This window comes from Gymnoscopelus braueri (genome assembly GCF_963280865.1).
Source record: "Gymnoscopelus braueri genome assembly, chromosome: 2".
Taxonomy (NCBI): Eukaryota; Metazoa; Chordata; class Actinopteri; order Myctophiformes; family Myctophidae; genus Gymnoscopelus; species Gymnoscopelus braueri.
Genome location: NC_137604.1, coordinates 48,522,757 through 48,540,075, shown reverse-complemented (window position 1 = coordinate 48,540,075; position 17,319 = coordinate 48,522,757). Strand labels below are relative to the sequence as shown.

At 43.8% G+C, this 17,319-nt stretch overlaps 1 protein-coding gene across 1 annotated transcript in view; it reads right to left on the bottom strand.

Moving 5' to 3' along the window:
• Positions 1 to 2,837, bottom strand: part of LOC308077918 (high affinity choline transporter 1-like) — a 20,939-nt gene extending 18,102 nt beyond the window's left edge. The window contains exon 1 of the mRNA XM_080418916.1: positions 2,493 to 2,837. The gene's annotated coding sequence lies outside the window, so the exon portion shown is untranslated. The remainder of the gene's footprint in view (positions 1 to 2,492) is intronic.
• Between the last annotated feature and the right edge of the window lie 14,482 nt (positions 2,838 to 17,319).

Below are 17,319 nucleotides of genomic sequence, written 5' to 3'. Positions count from 1 at the left end.
ACACACACTCACTCTCTCTCACACACTCACATATGTTTGTGCGCAAGCACGCGTGCACACACCTCATAAAAGACATCAAGTTGAAACAGGGTGACGAGTGACCTCACTGTGTTCCAGACACAAACGTGCTGTCTTTCACACTGACACACACAGTCAGAGATAGAGATAGAGTGAGAATGAATCATTGAAAGAGAGAGAGAGAGAGAGAGAGAGAGAGAGAGAGAGAGAGAGAGAGAGAGAGAGAGAGAGAGAGAGAGAGAGAGAAAGTCAGTCAGTCACAGCAGCACCACATACATGTGCTAATGGAAAAAAACAAGCTTGGAGGCCAACCTACTACTACATCTCTCCTCCCTCCTTCTCTATGTCCCTCGTTCCATCTAGACTGTTCCTCACTTCTCTCTCCCCACTGACATTCTGACAAGAACAAACAATAAAGAAAAACAAGTTGATTCAAACAGCTAGACTTCTACAGGTATTGAGTCAAACCCCTGAGGCTCTCTAAATGTAATCTATTCTATCATTTACCCTATACTGCTATCACCTTTCCTCTTTTCTTCTCTCTCTACAGGGTCAGTCACCCTAAAATAGACAGCTCAAACATTTGGCCCATGTGGATTTGCAGCCAGGTGTGGGCTGTGTATGGAAAACTATTCCTTCGTAGTTCGACATCAACAAGCAGAGTAGGAGCCAAACAACATAAATCTGCTGCAAAGAGCTATCAATTAGCAAAATCTCTGGTAAACATCATATCAGTTACTGTTAGCTTGTGGTATTGGCAAAGAAATTCACTTAACAAGTAAAAAAGAAGAGACGAGAGGCAAGTGGTCTATGGGACTATTGCGCAAGCTCTGTCACCACATATAAAACCAAAATAACTCAAATTTGGGGACAACTGTCCAACATGATGACTGAATAGATTCACACACATACATCACATGCAAGCAATGCATGTTCAGAAATTATGTCATGTGAATAGACACAGAGAATATATCATATCATATATCACTTGCGTTATGTTCACATGGGGGCAAGAAACCTTATACCCACAGGAGAAGCATATTTTACAGCGGGCTATGTTACATAAAACTATTGAAACTCACTTCAGATTATGTTTTACACTAATCTGCACTTACAACTATGCAAAGATATTTAGTAGTTATTAAAAAAAACGTTTGAAGGATGTTGTAAACAGCCTGTACAGTAGCTGCCATGGCAATCGCAAGTGAAAGGCAGGGCACTGTTTGGATTGGACTGTTGGAAAACACCGTGGGGACAAAGATATGGCCTTATGATCACATTATCTATGACAAGACAAGCTGTTCGTCCACTCATAGATCTCTGAGGTGGGTGTGACAAGGACTGAGCTGACAATAGAGGGATCTGTCTAAGTACATGGTAGGCACATCAAAGCCCAGGCACTTGGAAGACAAACTAGAGCTAATCTGTGGAGTTACGCACAGTAAAAATCCGGAGTATTAATTTAACTCTGAGAGTGTGACAATAGACCCATAAGGGTCTGGTTTCCATAAGTGCCCATAAAGGGGCCCATAGGGTCAATTTTCACACTCTGAGTTAAATGAACACTCCAGATTTCACTGTGCAGGGAGCTGTCCAGCTGGCAGGTCAGTAGGACTAAATCAACCCATGGAGTTTGTGACATTTGATCACCATGACAGGAATGATTACAATGAGGATGAACTGAACCCAGGACGAGTGCCAACACACTGCACACACAAAAGTGGCGAGTCAATGTGACAGTCAGTGAGTGACATGAAAAGACCTTGAAGAGAGAGGGGAGAAAGACAGGGGAAGAATGGAAAAAGTAAGGAGAAGAGAATGAGAGCCAGAGGTAGAGAGGAAGAGAGAATGAAAAAGAATCAAAAGATTCTTCTGCCATTGAAAACAATACAATAAAAAAAAAACATTACAAGTACACAGTACAATAAGGTGATGAACAAATACAACTTTGCATCCGCAGAGAAGAACACAGAATGTCATTCTCTGAGCATAATGTCAATCACACAGGAGTTTTGCAGAATTTAAGACCCTGGTTTGTATTAAGAACCTAAGCAGTCTGATGTTAGCACTGATACTCACTATAATATAAACTATGAATTAAAAACGGGATATTGAAAGTGATCATTTAGCCTCTGCTGCATCCTTGTTGCCAGTGGATGCAGTGGAAAGTTACAGCCTGATGAATACCAATGACAGACACATTGAAAGGAAAACAGATAACCAGTTAAGCAAGAGAGGGGAGTCATTCAGGGGACCACAAGAGCCAAACTGGCTCCTGGGCTAAATTAGGGATTGCAATACCCCCCAGGGCTATTTCTAGTACAGGCATGCAGTCTGTGTGCCCGGCAACTTTAGCCCAAAAAAGCCATCTCTAACACAACGCTTATATACACTAATCACACATTTTAGTACACATACACACACACATACACACACGCTCATGAACGTGAGTGAACATAAATAATCGTACGTACCTAGTGTAGTGCGTATCAGTCGGCTCTTAAAGATGTGAAGAGGTTTTTCTCATAACACAGAGGACAGACTCACTCAATCCAGGAAGAGGATGAGAGAGACTGACCGTGAGGTGGAGTGACTGACTGACTGACTGACTGATGGAGGGTAAAACAAGAATAAAAACAAGTGATGTTCCTCAAGATGAAAAAAACAAAACAAAAAACAAAACAAAATTTAAGAAAAAACAAAAAGGGATCTTTAAAAAGTTGCCGAAGTATACTAAAAAGAGAGTGAATCAAAACTGACTCAGTAAACTGTCGTCTGCATCACTTTCAATCAGGAAGGACAGAACACTCTAGAATGACTGCTCTGCTCTCTTCTGGTTATAAACCTTAAGAGGGGTGGGAGGGGTGTCAGATGACACAAGGGGGCAGGAAGATGCCAAAAGGGCCATGGGATTGGTGACTGCATCAGTTTCCTTGTTTGTACCACAGCCAATTAGCTCCCTGCATAATGCAGGACACACTTGCTCAGTCCACGTGAAGATGAATTGGGCAAGCTATGGGGGGTCTATTGTATGCAACCCAAACTATTGTCTCTCTCTTTCTGTCTGTATTTATCTTAGTCAAGTCTGTAGCTCACCCTTTCATTCTTTCTTCAAAGCATTTTTGGGCTCACGTATCTCATCCAGTGTTGTCACAGTGTTGAAATAACAGTAATTCTTCTGCAATAACAGATACAAGCCTTTCTTAAAATATATAAACAAACACCAGTGTGATATTCCCTGGAGTGCGTGCACAGACACACACACACACACACACACACACACACACACACACACACACGTAGAGATCTGTTTTTGCATCTGAACTCTGATATTGTTTGATTAGCAAACAATATTGGCACTCTCTCTCTCTTTCAGCCTAGGTGAATAAGAAAACGCTGCCAGGTGTGGCGGTCTGGTTGCTTCGTCTACCTCTTGCATTTCACAGCAAACACAACACACAGCCAGAGAGCGACAGCCACCACCTACCTTTCCCGACCAACCCACCATTCCATGGAGAAAAACATCCCCCCCCAACTTTCTCCTCCGTTTTTCTTCCTCTCTTTATTGGCGTGTGTGAGTGTGTGTGTGTAGTATGTGTGCACACGATCCCCTCCTCGCCCAGAGCTGCAACAAAGCCCAGCCTGTTCTCTCCGTGCAGTTTAGGGTATCGAGCACATTTAGCAAATCACCTGGGAAGACCAAGACAGGAGGTATGAGCCAGCAGAAGCTTGTGTCCCATGCATTCTGAAATAAGGCAATGAGGCAAGTTTAAAGTTAAAACCCATAGAAAGACGCAGCAGAGCCAACATGCATTGGGTGTAGGTTTGCCTCTCTTGCCATTTAAAATTTAAATGGCAAGAGAGAGGTTTAAATGGTTTCAAATGTTAACCATTCAATGCAGTTGATTATTTAGATCTTATAAGAAGGTCAGGCATTCCAGTTGAAACCAGGTCTACAGTATGTAGGACTTGTGAAATTGTCACACAGACTCAAAACCTAACAGACTCCAAAACGTCTGGGGCTGGTGGGGTGAGAGAAAAACATGCTGTCGCGTGTTAAGTCACGTGCAAAGAATTTGACATACGCATGAATAATATCTGGTCACTTGTCCACCAAAGCATAGCAAGGCGTGACATAAAAAGTGGTTGGGGATAACGACACAACACTGAAACATCTGAAAACATCATAATTGTCTCCGCCAGGCCGAAAGGCATGGCGAGAGAGAATGTTTTGCACCCTGTCCGTCCGTCCGTCCGTGTATCCGTCCGTCTGTGAGCAGCTAATCTCTGGCACCGTTGGCTTGATCGCAGCAAAACTGTGCACACACACTCACTGGATGCCAATTCATAACCTCTGCCCCAAATTTTTCACATGGGCCTGTTATAGCGCCACCAGGAGGCCGATTTGTGCAAAGCCCATTTTTTGATAGTACTCCTACAGATTTTATCCAAACGTCATGCAAATGGGTACACAGTATCTCTATAGTCATGTGATCAACACGGATATGTCTGATTTTCCAGATTCCATCCTCATTGGCTAAGGTTGGCTTCCAAAGTTTGCAGGATTGGTCCGTTTTGAACAAAATGCCTCAAATCATGAACGCAGCTTGCCATTACCGTGAAATTTCACACGCACATTCCCACTGGCCGAGGAAGTAATGCCACCCTTTTCACATTGGCCTGTTATAGCGCCACCAGCAGGTCTAATTTGGCATAACACAATTTTGGAACAAAATGCCTCAAATCATGAATGCAGTGTCCGATTGCCGTGAAAGCCCTAAGAAGAAATGGCACCCTTTTCACATTGGCCTATTACAGCGCCACCAGGAGGCCTACATAACGTATCTGACCTGGCGGAGACCTGTGCTCCGAGGAGCACCTTTTCTAGTTTATAATACAATATAGGCCTAATATAGCTTTGACAAGAAATATATGAAAAGGTGTAAATAAAAATAAAACGCAAAACATTGTCCCGGTGGCTCTAAAAACATATGACTAAGTACACTTGTTAAGCAATAATTTGCTGGCAAGAAGAAAAGATACAAGACTGCAGGCCCTCTTGATGAAAATAAAAACAAACATCTTGTCAACCATTCTTGATCACCATCTGGTGCCCATTCTCATCCTGCTTCACCTTATCAAAACACCCTCAGCTCAATGCAGACAAACACGCTGTTGCCTTTTTCAGCATCTTTTCTTTTCCAGTGTAAAAGACTAAGAAAACAAACACCGCTCATGCAACACTGTCACTTTAAGAGTCCCCTTCCTGTGTGTGTGTGCACGCCTGTGTGTATGCAAGCATGCTTGCTACAGAACCCGTCAGGAGTGGGGGTGGGAGTATACCCTCTCTCAGAACAACGCACTACTCTGTTGATCTCTCTCTCTCTCTCTCTCTCTCTCTCTCTCTCTCTCTCTCTCTCTCTCTCTCTCTCTCTCTCTCTCTCTCTCTCTCTCTCTCTCTCTCTCTCTCTCTCTCTCTCTCTCTCTCTCTCTCTCTCTCTCTCTCTCTCTCTCTCTCTCTCTCTCTCTCTCTCTCTCTCTCTCTCTCTCTCTCTCTCTCTCTCTCTCTCTCTACTTCAACTTCACCTAAAAAGCACAAAATAGTCGTATAGCAAAGTATACTGTAGCCTATATTAGGCTTCACCATTTATTCCGTTCCCCCTTCCACACATTATTTGTTACTAACCATTTGTTAGGGTTAGGGTGTGTGTGCATGCGTGTGTGTGTGTGTGCGTGCGTGTCTGTCTGTCCGCAGCTAATCGTGCATACCACTAGGCCAGTCAGAATCACATTCCTTGTGCAGGCTGATAGAAGGCCAAGGACCCCCAAATCAAAACACTTTTCAAATCGGTAAACAACAATTATGTAATAATTGCTAAATTTACGATCGCAGAGCAATCATCCCACCAGCGCTCTGGCACTTGAATTTCCCCCTGTTACCTATCCACTTCGTGCCTTGTGGCACATAAGGCCTTCATGGTGATTTTGCTCTGCTTCTGGTTTCTGTAATAATGTGTTTTTTCCGGGAGCGGGTTATCAGCCCAACCCCCAACCTGGAGGGCCAGTTTGTCTGGTCTCTACCCTTCGACCTGTTCGGCCTGGGTGACCCTGCCAGGAGTACAATACTCCTGCCGACATAGCTCTAGGGGTCATGGAGACGTGCAAACCACCCCACCACGATAAGGTGGTGATCCCGTTGGGGAGGAATTTCCCCCACAGGATCAATAACGGTATCTAGGGCATGGGCTAATTGTCCTGCCAGGCTCGACAATTACATCACTCTGTCACTGCAATAGCGAGTTCTACATGTTGGTCAGTTCCGCTTCCTGTTCAGCAGGGAGTCGACGGAACTGGGAGGAGTACGTGTTCTTCCACACACGTTAAGTCCTCCCAGTAAAACTACGCAGGTGAAAAGAAGTGGCCGGCGACTCCATGTGTATTGGAGGAGGTGTGGTTGTATACACCCTCCCCCAGACCAAACAGTATGTGGATTGGCAGTGACAATGATTATATGGGGGTGGTGGGGTACATTGGTATAATGAGTAAATATCTGAACTATCTGCTATTTTATTTTTTTAAGTGTGAGAAATGAAGCATAGCGTTAGTTCATGCAGGGCACGGAAGTCTTGCACGCCTCAGCTGTAATCGTCTGTCAGTCAGCTGATGTGAACATCAGCCTAGTCTCCTATTCCCCATTCACAGCTCTGCTGGTCATTACATCACACATTCATACTCCAATCAGAGCTCACGCCTTAACAAGGAGGTCCCTTTAAATACAGCTTTGCATTCATTAGGTCTCTGCTTGTCTTGCTGCTGCTGCTTAGCTGCCTCCTCCACCCCAGCCTCCACCTTTTGATCAGAGTCTGGCATAGGCTCAATTCAAATACTTGTGAAGTTATATGTGCTAATTCACACAAATATGTCAATGTATTGCTTATTGTTTGATATTGTATCCCTATGGGGGTTTTGCTTAACATTCCCTGATTTTGCTTAGCATGCTGCTTGGACAAAATTCAGGGAATATCTCCAAGAGCGGAGCCTTTAACACCAAGCTTAACTGTACTGCAAACTGCAATAAATGGTTAAATCTACTTTGACCTGAGTGTTCCTGACTGAACAACAGATTTAGAAGGCATTTGAAGAATTTGGCCTCAGGTCTTAATGGGTTAATATTATAAGGACATAAAAGCAAATAAATCAAAGGAGAGTAACAACAGGTTATACATGACCGAACTGTGAACTATACTATACTGTCATACTGTATGACATACATATACAGTACAGTAAAACCCACCCATCTGGTATTCCATGTAGTATAACAGTATGTTAATATGAACACCAAGAAGGGCCCTTCAGAACCCCCCCCCCCCTTTCTCTCTCTCTTGTCTGCTTTCCCTCTCTCTGCCTGCAGCTCCTTCCAGACACATGTGTCTATCATTAAGAAGTGGTTGAACAGCGTGCCCAAGTGCTAAATTAGATCATGGTGCAGAGAAAGAAGAGCTGGCTGGAGAAGCAGTAGTCACAGACCTGGCCTCCATCAGTGCCACTAGGGGGTCTGACCACACGGCTCACAAACACAGACCTGGTGGTGGTGGTGGTGATGGAAGTGAAGGAGGGCTGCTCCAACCCAACTACTGATAACCACATTATTGTTATCAGCCGGCAGGGATGGCCAGTTGAAGTGATGCTCAGGAAATTTGAGCCAACTGAGAGCTACTGCTCCAGATCCATACCCTGAGTCCTGGAAGTTGAACTGAAAAGGCCTAATGTTAAGAAAGGATAAGCATTTTCATTTGGCTGGCCTGGCGTATCTGGTTAGCCACGCCCCCTGGACCTTCGGTATGCTCTCACTAGTGCACCTGGTGTAGATGCCAGGTACTCAATCAGGACTGTCACAATGATCAAAGCTGCACATTCCCGTTACTTCTCAGAAATTGCTGTAACATCACAGGACAGCATTGAGTGACTGAATGTCGACAAGCCAGCAAAACAGCCCGAAGTTTGTGGATCAAGGCTAAAAATATGGCATTGTGGCCACTTCTGCATTCTCTGCATTCAGAGGAATGTTCATGTCCAACCAGGCCATACGGTACAGTAATAATAGTATACTGTAGGTCATGAGTTAAATCTATAAGTGCAAAATTAATCTATTAAAGTTAAGCAATCAAACATGAATACGTTGAAGGCCACAGCAGCCCTTTGTGTATGCACTGTTGCAGTTCATCCATGAATGTCCAGAATTTGGTGTTGTATAAAAAGAGATAACGGGAGAAAGGAAACAGAAGGGATTGATGTTTGGAAAGAAGAAAGATGTCAAGGAGACAGTGGAAAGAGAGGCGAGAAAGGTTGCTGTGAGCAAAGATGGTGTCAATGGGGTGTCCGGTTCAGGGTATCAGCAGGTATCAGCACCTTGAATTTAAGCCTTTGTATGACCTTGGAGTCACTTAAACTTTATTTGTCCCTAAAGACCAATTGGTTTTGCAGCAGAGAGTGCAACATAAAAACAAACATGAAATTACATTAGTAAGCGCAGCAGGACTGCATCAATGAACAAACATAATCATCAGAGCAGCAATAAGAACAATAACAAACTAGAAAAAGTGCTCCTCGGAGCACAAATCTCCGCCAGGTCAGGTAGGTTATTATGGCCTCCTGGTGGCGCTATAAAAGGCCAATGTGAAAAGGGTGCCATTTATTCCTAGGCTGTGCACGGCAATCGGACACTGCATGCATGATTTGAGGCATTTTGTTCTAAAAATGTGTTTTGCTAATTTTGACCTGCTGGTGGCGCTATAACATGCCAATGTTAAAAGGGTGGCATTTGTTCCTCAACGTAGTGCAAATGTGCGTTCAAAGTTTCACCACAATCGGACGCTGCGTTCATGATTTGCGGCATTTTGTTCAAAACGGGCCACTCCTGCAAACATTACATGTCAATTTTAGCCAATCAGGATGGAATATGAAAAATCAAACAGATCCGTCTTGATCACATGACTATAGAGATCATGTGTACCTATCTGCGTGAAATTTTGATCAAATCTGAAGGCTTAATATCAAAAAAAATGTTTTACATAAGTCTGCCTCCTGGTGGCGCTATAAAAGGCAAATGTGAAAAATAGGTTTTTCCTTGGCCTCTAGAGAGTGTGCATACAAAGTTTTACACTGATCGGTGCAGTTATAGGTAAAAACACGAATCGGCCTGTTACAGCGCCACCATGAGGCTGATTTGAACATTTTCAAATGGCATTTCTTCCTCGGCCTAATGGGAATGTGTGAGCAAAATTTCACGGAAATTGCATGCTGTGTTCATGATTTGAGGCATTTTGTTCAAAACAGAGCACTCCTGCAAACTTTGAAAGACAATTTTTGCCAATCAGGATGGAATATGAAAAATCTGAAATTAGCCGTTTCTTTTAATGACTATAGAGATACTGTGTACCGATTTGGGGGATTTTTGGCTAAAATCTGTAGGAGTACTGTCAAAAAATTTGTTTTGCAAAAAGCGGCCTCCTGGTGGCGCTATAACAGGCCCATGTGAAAATTTGGGGCAGAGGTTCTGCTCTGGCATCCAGGGAGTGTGTGTGCACAGTTTCTCTGCGATCAAGCCAACGGTGCCAGAGATTAGCTGTACACAAAATGACAGAATGACGGACGGACACACGGACGGACGGACGGACGGACGGACGGACGGACGGACGGACGGACGGACAGGGGCGAAAACATACTCTCTCGCCATGCCTTTCGGCCTGGCGGAGACAATAAAACATAAAAACAAAACTTGGTTTGCGCCGGTCAATTGGAAGTGGAAAAAGGGGGTAGCAGAGACATACAGATCAATATCTACCCTGGCCAAGGGGGGATTCCCTCTTAGCCTAGTGGATGTTTGGCTTTATAGTGTCCCTCCCCATTGGGGAGCCCTGGGTTTGAATCTCGGGTTACATTACCATTCAACTAATTGATGGTTATAATTAGGTCCAGTTGCTATTCAAGCAAGTTCTTTATGGAGGGTTTGTAGTTAAGAATAGAGCTCAACTTAAGGCTTGCAGGTAGCCAAATACACAACTGCTGCAGAACATAGGGAAACTTTTGTAGAATTGTACTTTCACTTACATTTAAAGTATCTTGCATTAATCAAGACAGTTATATACCACAGTATAAGTGTGTCTGTGATAGAACACAGACATGATTGATAGTCTCTATCTGCACCATCCTGATGTGAGTGTTTATCAACCAAATCAATATTGGAACCAGCTGGGCATAATTCTGAGGGATTGTACATTTGAGTGTTTGTTATGTGGCATGTAATTATGGCAGAGTTTTGAAACTGACAATGTTATGTACTTCATCTATCTAGTAGAGTAGACACTAGACAACAGAGATGTCTGTCATTTATTTGTACAGGATTGATTTCTCCATAAGTCAGAAAACTGATGTTCAAAGATGCTCCGTTACCCTTCATTGCAACTGGTTACAAGAGGATATCCTCCTATAATCCTCCTAAAATTTGAGTAACCTCTGTCTGTCTGTCTGTCTTGGTGTCTTCATCTGTGCCCGATCAACTGCGCATGCGTCGCATCCAATCCAGCCGCGACACACTGTTGCCCGTGTGTGTGTGTGCGCAGGCGCGCACACGCTGGCTCTGTGTGTCACGAGACGACTCGCGCTAAACGTTGCGTGTGTGTGTGTGTGTGTTTGCGACGGGACCCGGGGGGTTCCGCGACGGGGGTGTGTGTGGGGGGTTGCCCGTGGGGGGGGGGGGGGGGGGTTGCCCGTGGGGAGGGGTGACCTCTGTGCCCGATCAACTGCGCATGCGTCGCATCCAATCCAGCCGCGACTCACTGTTGCCCGTGTGTGTGTGTGGCGTGCACACGCTGGCTCTGTGTGTCACGAGACGACTCGCGCTAAACGTTGCGTGTGTGTGTGTTTGCGACGGGACCCGGGGGGTTCCGCGACGGGGGTGTGTGTGGGGGGTTGCCCGTGGGGGGGGAGGGGGGTTGCCCGTGGGGAGGGGTGACCGCGGGGGGTGCCGCTGGGGGACCCGCGGGGGGACCGCGCTACAGGACGTGCAATAACCCCAAGTTTGCAACTACTTTCGTCTGCGCCCTTCACCGGGTATGGTCTAGTAATTCAAATTGCTGTCAAAAGAATCATAGCTGCCCGGCCCCTAAACACATGAACAAACATCATCCAGCGGCAATAACAGAAATCAACATGAACATCATCCTACAAGTATGTCCCTCTTTGGGACCTGCCAACATGGAACTTGGTGAGTTTCCTTGGGCAGAAAGTTTTTTGTTCACCTCTCCTACAAATCTTTTCAGTATTACATTCAAAAGTTTTGTTATCAATGATGCAAGGTATCTATAGCTCCCAACAGGTTCTACCTTTTCACCCTCAATGATGGTGCTCTGAGAGGAAGGATATGGTGTCTGAAGACAATTCATTTTTACGATGAGTTTGAAGGAATTAGTTTTTCCTCATGACTTGATTCATCATCATAGATGAGACTGACGATAACTGAGTCATCCGCATACTTCAGGATATGTCTGTTCTTAAAATGGCTCTGACAGTCATCTGTATACAGAATATAAAGGAGTGAGGAGAGCTCACTAATATTCACCCAGTGGGTTCTGCAAGAGAGGAAGTCAAGGATCCAACCAACCAAACTACCTAAGTAGTTAAATTTTATCCTCTGACAGGTGGTTAAATGTCGTTTAGAGCTGTTGTAAAAACGACACGTTTCACTGCCCTCTAAATGTTTAAATAAAATGTAGGCCTGAGGCCAAACAAGCAGGGACACAAGCAACCTGAACAGGCTGGTCAGGAAGGCAGGCTCTGTCTTTGTGGCTCTAGATGGGGTGGAGGAGGTGGCGGAGGTGCGTACAGCGAGGAAGCTGGGTGCTATCATTGGAAATACAACACAATTCACACTTTCTTTTCAAAGTATTTGGTGACAGTAAATCTTTTCCAGAATATATACATCAAAGCTAGGTACAAAATTCCTGAAATTCCTTCTTTTGTCTCCCCGGTGTATCTATCCGTTTCTGTGTTACTCCACCCCCTACTTCCGGATCACTTAGTAAAACATGAATAGAGAAGAGAACGGAAAGATATGTATAATATCTGTCTAATTAGATTTGGTTGAACAATCAATTTAATTTTGGATGTGAAACGTGATAACAAATGAACCAAGGGAGTAAGATTGTAAAGATTGCCTGACTAATATTTTACCAGATTCTTAACACGAGAAGCTGACGTAATGAAAAAGGGAGGACCAACATGAGTTGATATAAGCATTATTTTTATATTTACAATACCATTTCAGTTCTGATATTTAAATGAATGCAAGTAATTTCGCATCTGAATCAGGACCTGAATTAGTCATTTAGTGATGAGGAATGGAGCGCCATTCTGCGAAACCCTGAAAAACCCTCTTGCAAGATTAGGTCAAGGGTGGCCGGCCATAGCTGAGTGGTAGAGAGGCCATCTGGGATTCGAAAGGTCGCCTGTTCGACCCTAAGCTCGTCCAGTCTATTCATCGAAGTGTCCGCTGAGCAAGAGACTTGACCCCGAACAGCCCCCTCCGCGCATTCATCTGAGCCATCTGAGCAGCCACAGAAAAGTAATTTTGCCTCCCACGAGGAGCAGTAAATAGTCTAAATATGGTTTATTGGACCCCTGCAAAACTACATAAGGGTAGGTTAAGAGAGGACCCAGGTTACTGGAGCTGTGGGGATTCATTTGTTATGGTCCCAAGGCCAAAAGTTCCTTAAAGGGTCAAGGAAATCGGTGTATCTTCCTCCATTCAGTTTCTGGTTTACTCACTTAAATTTAGTGGAAGCCTTTGAAGAGTTGACATACAGGATAGTAAACCGGTCAGAATTGATCTTACTACAGGGCTATGATGCTCAAAAAGGAATGCCCCATATGAGGTTTCGGTATATTTCTTCTGCTAAACAATCAACCCTGGATTATCATGGATACAACGTTGTGTGGAGATGTAGGCTTTCAACCCCTATAGTTTGATGTTGACATTTAAGTCTGAACACTATGTACAGTGTGTGTGTGTGTGTGTGTGTGTGTGTGTGTGTGTGTGTGTGTGTGTGTGTGTGTGTGTGTGTGTGTGTGTGTGTGTGTGTGTGTGTGTGTGTGTGTGTGTGTGTGTGTGTATGTCTTGTCTGTCTATCTATCTAACTTTTTTGTCATTTCATGTGTATCCTTTGTTTTTCCTTCACTCTTGATGAATATAGTGTTCTGGACATATGTACCATTTTCTGTCACTTGTGATGTTATGGAAATGTATAAATAAAAGAAATGTAAAAGAAGCAGACATAAAAAGAGCCAGCCAGACAAGCCAAGGTTCAGCACTCTAGTTTCCTACAACTATTACTGTAGCTGCGTCTCAGCCTGCCACACTCTCGAATAGTTTAACCCATATCTTCAAGGCAAATTCTGACCTATTAACATTAGACAGTTAAGAAGTGTATGACACCAGTGGGAGAATGGTCTCTTACGTAATGCGATTCTATAATTCAAAGACTTGACTGACATAACCAGCAGAAACACATGCGTTAATGAGGCAAAAATATGCCCACATGCACATGCAGGCACACACAAATGCAAACAACTTGTTTCATCTTAAAACACAGTACTAACAGTTTATTGAAAACGGCTGTGGGTATGAGTGTGTGTGTGTGTGTGCGCGCATTTACATCTGTGTATGTGTGTGTGATTGGCAGGCAGCTTGTAGTCCTGCATTCTAGGGGTTATGAAAATTGTACTCACAAATTATGTGTTTAACATCAGGGCTTTTGTTGGCACAAAAGCCCTTTTGTACTTGTGTGTGTCTACAGTACATCTCTTTGTATACATACTGTACATGTACATATTTGTGCGAGTGTGAGTGGGTGCATTTATGCGTCGATGGTTGTGTGTATACACTCAATGCTCTGGGTATAGAATGCAGTGTTCTTTTCCGTCATGCATGGATGCGGCTCTCTTTTCAGGGCCCAGTGGTATCTCTCTCCTGTCCTGTGTGAGTGTGACTGGATGGCGACACCCATAGAGGCCTCTCTAAAATCTTGTAATTTTCTCTGTAATTTAACCCTGAAAGAAACATTCAGGATTTTGCTGTGTATGGACCATTATAAGAGGAACGCATACATTCTCTCTGTTGAGATTGTGTTTTCATTACATATCTGATATCTCGATATGCATTATTCGGTGGTTGTATATAAGACCATGAATGACTCTTGTCTGCCCTTAACCCACTGAAGAGTCACTCCCTCGCACCTTATGTCTAACCTCTGTGCTTGTCAGTGCTGGTTTATGCTATGTGTATAGATATCTTAGATTTCGCCTCTCTCTGACATTTTTTACTACTTGATTTTCCTCCTTGCTCTCCATGCCAACCCCCCCTCTTTTCTTTTCCTCTTTCTGAAAAGAACAAAAACAATGGAGCTTGCACAAAAACCTGTTATGTGACAATAACGTTGATTCTGAATGCTTTATTACATTTTATTTGTGTTTATTTTTTCTGTTTTAATTAACATTATTTTAACCATTGATATTTGTCGTTTTAATTCTCATGGTTCTTTTACCTTGTTCTGTAAAGCACCTTGTTTGGAAAAGTGCTGTACAAATAAATTCATTTTCATAATCATTAAGTATCTCACACTGCATATGTTACGTTGTTTTTAATTGCTCGATTTTAATTGCTTCCTAATTATGTAGCCTGTTTACCCTGTTATCTTCACTACCCAATTCAAGAAAAGGAGAAAGGGGCGGGGTATGGACGTTATCAATTTGTTTGTACTTATGTTCTAGCAGACCCCCCCTGTCCAATTGCCAACACATTCTGCCTAAAAATCGATCATGGCTGTAGCGGTCGGAGCGTGTACGTTTAATTGTTCAGTATACATTTGTATTCATTCTTTGCCCCACTTTTTGCTCAGTAGCGCACTACTGTACCGTGATGCATATTGCATCACCGTAGTGCCGTGACAAATTTTTCGTCACCGATCAGCGCGAGCAGCAGCAGACAAGGGTTGGACTTTTGTGAGCCACCCATCCCATCCCAGTTCCCACCGAGCCTGAGGAAGCCGCGGGCCATCAAAACGTATGAGTAGTCTACTTAAGGTTCCACTGAATAACCAAACTCACATTTCTACTAATGATGCGAAGCCTGCGTGGCTAGTTCAGGCAGACAACTCAAGGCAGTGCGCCAAGTCACAAGCATTCTTCGCCTGATCATGGCGGGCTATTTAAACTTCTCTGTCTACGTGTTCATTCCTGGCTTCTCTCCTTGCTGTGCTGCTCTGCTGCTGTTGCTGCCTCTCTGCTGTCCGTTGCCTCGCTGTCTGCTGCTGCCCATGAAGTTTTGCAATCCCACCACCTCCCCAGCATCCACCTGTAGGCTCCGTTTCTAGATTCTCCTTTGGGGTCTTAATTCATTCCCTGTAATTCTAATTTGGCATATCACTTAATTAAAATGTTCATGTTTACAGGGAATGAATAGAGACAGAACCCTGACGCCAAACTTTGCTTCAGATATCTATACTCAATTATGCTCAATAAAAATATATTTTAATTCAATCCAAGAGTTGTCTGACTGAACTAAACATTCTGGGATGACATGCCAAGTGAACAGAACAAGTGCTGTGTTGTACAACTACAAACAAATCATGTCACGGACAAAACAGACATCAACTTAATGCTACAAACACACACACAGACTAATAAGAATGTATTGGACTCAGCCATATGACTTGGTCTGCGCCGTGGTAAACTGATGCTTCTGCTGCCGTCACCCATGATTTCGACTCCCCTATTGATGATTTCAGAGCAGCAGCTGTGCAAGCACTGCTTTCACACTTCCCCCAACCTTCTCACCGTGACCCCATACTAAAAGGTAAACATTTCTATGCCATTTGCTCTGCAGTCTTGAAGCAGTTTACCGCTATAATAACGTCTTTTTAGAGGATGCTTAGACCATTGCAATCAGATCAACACTGCATTTAAAATATATCATTCTGCAACAGCCAACAAAGTGTAGCTCGATAATTAATCCATGATGATGGAAATCCTTTGATGTGATTTTACATTATAGTAGCCTAGGCCTATTTAATCGCACAGTGGACAGTATTCTCAACATAAATTCCCTGCATATATATACCTTGATGTGACGTCTGGGTTAACAACGCTTTATTGACAACAGCTGATCTGAGCCACCTGTTTGTTCCTATGTTCTATTGCATAGAATATATTCAATTGAACATTTTCTTTAGGCTACAACAACAGTGCACAGGCAGACAGAAAAACACCCACAGACAGACAGACAGACAGACCTCTCTGTGCGTGTGTGTGTGTGCGTGTGTGCGTGCGTGCGTGTGTGCGCGTGTGTGTGTGTGGGGTACAGGGAACCCCATGAATGAGCCACAAATACAGTAAGAGCACCCCCCAGGGAGTGTGTAGCCTTTCCCTCGAGTCTTGAGGTTGAGAATGCTGAGCCACCATTTGAAGCCTTGACACAGGTGGTGGTGGGGGATGGGGCTTGCATGGGCTTTGAACTAGAAAGCACTGAATGACGGCAGCAGCAACACAGAGATCAAACAAGGGCAAGTATATAAAGCTCCAGCTATCTTTTGAGATTGGTTCCCCTGGAGGTGTGTTAGAAGGCGTTCATTCGCAGACCAAACTGACTGGTTGAATTGGAAATACGTGATAGTCGTCCTGATTGAACTTATGCTAAGCTTCATATACATTTTCTCAGAATAAGTAATATAAAGTAATAGGAATTTAAATTCAATAGCCAGATATCAATAGTTGAACATGGAAAGTTGAGTTAGCATCTGCACAGATCATAAATCAGTAGAAATGAAATCCTGCACAGTCTATATTACACACTGTATATATAGCTATGTATATAAATAGTGCAGTTGCATAAGTGGATCCTAGCAGAGAAATGTGGACTGTACTCACACTCAGTATTGAACTTCTTGGAATAGGCTCTAGGTCAGACTGGATCTGTCTGGCCTCCCGTTGCTGAAGATGGGGTGCATTTCATAAGTAATTACCCTTAGTATTACATAACTGCATACGTTGCACAGTGGAGAGCATGCAGGGGGGAAATGGGCAGGGAAGGAGCGGGGGATTTGAATGCAAAGCACCCGACCTTGTTATAATGGATCGATTTTATTCTCCCAGATGCCGTCTACTCATTATCAACACGTTCACTTCCGTTTTTTTCCACTTATGATGGCGGTGGGGATTCCCTCGAGGGCGAGTGCAGAGGGGAAGTCA